Raw genomic sequence first — 5,333 nt, 5'->3', positions numbered from 1 at the left:
ATCCAAAATTGCATAATATTTAAAAATGTTTATTTTATATTGTTGTTAAGTTACATTGTACATAACATTAAAAAAATAAGTATATTGTGCATTGTGCATTGTATTCAAATAATTTATTTTTAAATATATTAATACCTCTCATCAATTAAAATTGCATATTATTTAATAAAAATGTGTCTTTCATTTTTTTATTTTTTTTGATGAAAAAAGTCCAACTATATTATATAAAATATGTAAAAAATTGTACTTTATTTTTTCCAGCTGTATACAGATTTCACAAATTAAATGAGTATTTATGAAATTTGTATTTCCTGGATGTTATCCAGCGTTAAACATACGTTTATACTTTGAAATCAATGGTAATGTTATTGACTTATTTTTTCGTATGCCTCTATTCTACTATAAATACATACACAATCTATGTTCCTCATACAAAAATTACAAATCATAGAGTGCCCTTTTTTTATGTATTCTTGTATAGAATGATAGTAAGAAGATCTCTCATATAATGATAGTGTAAAAATATTTAAATTTGTTAACAAAAATGTGTTATAGTTTATCAAATCCATATAAATTGAGGATGTTCATGGTACATCATTATATTGAAATTAATTTTTTTAAGATGATGATGTTTCATGAACAATCCTTAGATTATATAGATTTTGTTTTTTAACCGTTGTATTCAGAGAAATAGAAATGCATATTAATTCAAGAAAATTAGATACAATTTTCTTTTATATTATTGGTTAGATATATTATGAGGATTTGTGAATGCAATGAGTTGTTTCAATAATTTGGAAACATGAGCTAATCTGATTCTTAACCATATGTGAGATGGGATTGCAAAGTCTTTTTACCATAATTTTTATCTGTCTGTTTATCAATTTTAATCATGTATGTTTATATTCATTGGTGAATGTAATAGTGGGGTAGGGGTGATACATCACTATATCAAATTCAAATATTTAAATGAAGATTTATCATACTTTAGTTTCTAATATAAATATGTATCAATGGTAGAAAAATAATTAGCTAATTTTGTTAATGTAGCTATTAAGTACTTTTGTTACAATCGATTTGATGAAGAGGTCTTTGAAAAATCATTTAATCTCCTTGTTGCCTATATGCTATGTGGATCTCACACGGTTAATGAGTAATGAGTTTTACTTTTGATACTAAAAAATATAACTTGACAACATTCAAATGTGGTATAGGAGTGTTACAAACTACTATTTGAAAATGCTAGTTTAATATGACTACATGGCAAATGAGAAATTCTCAAATCAAATATCCAGGCATCTAACATATTAGAATGAACTCGGGTGTCTAATACTAAATAACACTGGGAGCTGCACGGGATTGAAGTTTCTACTTCATGATGGTGGTATGCGTGTAATGTGTGTAAGTAAACCCGATAAATATAATGACTTGTAATTTAGAAATTCAGTTTAATTAAATTCATTTGATGGTCCTCTCTTAGTAAAATGAATAATGATACGATGAATAGATGAGGTAACTCAAAGGAAAACTGGGATTGATTTGCAAGTGTTGTGATGGAACTAATGGAGAAAGTCTGCATAAACTACACCGGTTCACTCTTGCTCTAGCCTTTAGTGTAATCCATGGAAGCGACCATGATCAATTTATACTTATGGTTCGTGTACAATATTCTCTAAAAAAATTGGTTGAAAGTTCAAAGAAGCACATATATGTGACCGGATGAATAAATTGTATAACATCATGTTTATAGATTCTTCACTTTGTTTAACAGCATCCGGTATATTCCTTTCTATTTTTTCCTATGTTCCTTTCTGTTTTGAATTATGTCTGCATTTTCTAACGAGTCTGGATATGAAATTTAATAATAAAAAAATACGAAATTAATGGGTTTCATTTAAGACTTTACAAGTATGTAATGGTATGTCGCCATTTACATGTATAATAATTTGAATTATGAGGAGGGAATTGGACATGTGTAGTCTGAGGATGTCTCTATTTGTATTAAATGAACGTGTTCGAAGTGGATTGGTAGCTTAATCCATTTGTGGTTCGAGATGTGATGGACGTTTGCAGCTCTTCGGCTCCTCATCAAAAATCAATTTCTTAATGTCTATATTCAATTGTAATTTACAATAATATTTTAGATCCTAATACGCTTGACCCCCGGGCCACACCTAATAGTTAGAAACAAAGTGGTATGATGAAAGTACAGTTCTATTTAATTACAAGAGAAACCATAATGAATACTTCAAAATAGTTTGTCCAATAATCGTCTAAAAAGGAAAGACAACTAGAAAAATATTCGCTGCCAAATTAATGTTGTTTGCTACAAAATTAATTCCCTCCAACATAAAATAATTACCTAATTTTGTTAATGTAGCTATTAATTACTTTTTTATAATCGATTTTTCATTTGATGAAGAGGTCTTTCGAAAATCATCTAATCTCCTTGTTGCCTATATGCAATGTGGTATCTCCCACCCGTAATTCCATTCTAATCCGCTAATGTGTATCTAAGGGGTTTTATAAATTTTCATTTGATATGTAATTGTGGACTACGGGTAAAGAGTTTTACTTATTATACTAAAAAATATAACTTGACAACATTCAAATGTGGTATAGGAGTGTTATAAACTACTATTTGAAAATGCTAGTTTATTATGACTACATGTCAAATGAGAATTTCAAATCAATTATCCACCTGTTTAACATATTAGAATGAACTCGGGTGTCTAATACTAAATAACACTGGGAGTTGCAGGGGATTGAAGTTTCTACTTCATGATGGTGATATGCGTGTAAGTAAACCCCATAAATATAATGACTTGTAATTTAGAAATTCAGTTTAATTAAAGTCATTTGATGGTCCTCTCTTAGTAAAATGAATAATGATACGATGAATAGAGGAGGTAACTCAAAGGAAAACTGGGATTGATTTGCAAGTGTTGTGATGGAACTAATGGAGAAGCAGTCTGCATAAACTACACTGGTTCACTCTTGCTCTAGCCTTTAGTGTAATCTATGGAAGTGATCAAGATCAATTTATACTTATGGTCCGTGTACAATATTCTGTAAAAAAATTGGTTGAAACATCAAAGAAGCACATATATGTGCTAAATGCATAAATTGTATAACATTATGTTTATAGATTCTTCACTTTGTTTAACAACATCCAGTATATTCCTTTCTGTTTTTCCTATGTTCCTTTCTACTTTGAATTATGTCTGTCTTTTCTAATGAGTCTGGATATGAAATTTAATAATAAAAAAGAATACAAAATTGATGGGTTTCATTTAAGACTTTACAAATATGTAATAATGGTATATCCTCATTTACATGTCTAATAATTTGAATTGTGAGCAGGGAATTGGACATTTGTAGTCTGAGAATGTTTCTGTTTGTATTAAATGAACGTGTTCAAAGTGGATTGGTAGCTTAATCCATTTGTGGTTCGAGATGTGATGGACGTTTGCAGCTCTCCGGCTCCTCATCAAAAATCAATGTCTTAATGTCTATATTCAATTGTAATTTACAATAATATTTACAAAAACTAGATAATGGGATTCTTCAAATCTTTTTTTCTTACTTGTTCAACTTTTGGGGGTGATAGAGATGTTCTAAATATTTTTTGGTTTGCACCCATGATGGCATTTGGTCTAGTTGTATGGTTCTCGCTTAGGGAGTGAGAGGTTCCAAGTTCAATTCTCAGAATTCCCTATTTTCCCGACTATTTTAATTTGTTTTTTCATTTCCCAGCTTATCGCATAATACTATAAGTCTATAAGTAGTTTTCCACTTTCATATGACATGTAGAAGACTTAAAATTTCTTTATAGAAATTTTACTACATTCACATTCCAATCAAACAAACATCAAAATACAGGAATTGTCTAACATAAGGAAAGCAAAATCTAAGTAATATGAAAATTTAAGGTAAAAACAAAACCAGTTCATTTACAAACAAAGCACTAGAAACTACTTACTAAATCTCTTAAATTAAGCTGACATGAAAAATAAGATTTTTTTTATCTCGTTGCCTTAAAAAACTCTTACCTCGAAATTCTTGAATGGTGTCTCTGTTTTAACCCTCTTTACGCACCAAGCACCCTTCGCATATGTTATGGTCACAATCATTTAGGGTAGTACAGTGTTGACACTGTCAGGCATCTGTCAATTGGACATGTTTTTCTTTCACTAGAGTAACATCAACTTCAAATAGGCCATTTTCTAATCCCTTGAGAAAGTTCGAAAAATATCTTTGAGTTACCTTAGTTAAGTTTATAAGCTCCTTACGAATTTTTTTATTGAATTCTTCTCAGCTAGCCTCATCTTTAAAGTATTTTTGCAGCTTATTTTCTACGTAATCATGTAGCCTTTCTAAAGCCACCTCAGCCTCACCTTGTGCTTACTCAAATAGTTTTGCTTTCGTACATGCTTCTGGTGGCATAAAATATCCATAAATATAAGTTCATTTTAACACTCGCCTTTATTCAAAAATCTGCTCCCAAGCTTCCCTAACAAAGCTTAGGTATTCTTGCTGACAATTTTTTTCTCAAGTTTCTGAAGTTTCTTATTTTATATGTGGCTTAGATCTGCTAATGGTTTCTCTCTTGACTTTTCATTTAAAGCCCACCTTTCATAATAATGAGCATATCTCTTGATGTATTCGTGAGCCGATGCTCTAAGCCTAACAACTTCACATTTTCCTCTCCTCATAATCTCCTAATAAGTACTCAGTAGCATCCTTCAGCTTACATACAAAGATCAAAAGATTGTGTTCTCTGATTTAGATGATAGATGCATCTAACATGTTTTAAAGACTAAAGTTGTATAATTTTTTATTTATGTATTCTCTCGACAATAACAAGAAAGTTTCTATGATTAAACAACAATGCCATCATAAAATCTTACATAAGTTATCACCATTTCCGTGTATATATGACCATTAAAAGACTTGGCCATACTTTAATACCCCCATACATTAAACAACAATATTCATATATTACTACTTGTTTAATATTTCTCCTCATCCTTTTTGTAAAAAAAATGTGCCCCTTACTCCTAAAATAATTTATTTTTGGATATACTATCTCTTACTATCCAAAATTACATGATATTTAAAAATATTTGGTTTATATTGCAGTTAAGCTACATTGTACATAACATTAAAAAAATTATATTGTGCATTGTGCATTTATTTTTAAATATATAAATAACTCTCATCAATTAAAATTGCATATTTTTTAATAAAAAATGTGTCTTTCATATTATGGTCATAACAAAAATTATTGTGAATAAGTGAATACAGTTCAATCAAACTTGATAGAGTTTAAT

This window comes from Apium graveolens, chromosome 5, assembly GCF_009905375.1.
Source record: "Apium graveolens cultivar Ventura chromosome 5, ASM990537v1, whole genome shotgun sequence".
Classification (NCBI taxonomy): domain Eukaryota; kingdom Viridiplantae; phylum Streptophyta; class Magnoliopsida; order Apiales; family Apiaceae; genus Apium; species Apium graveolens.
Note: the sequence above shows the minus strand (reverse complement) of the source record.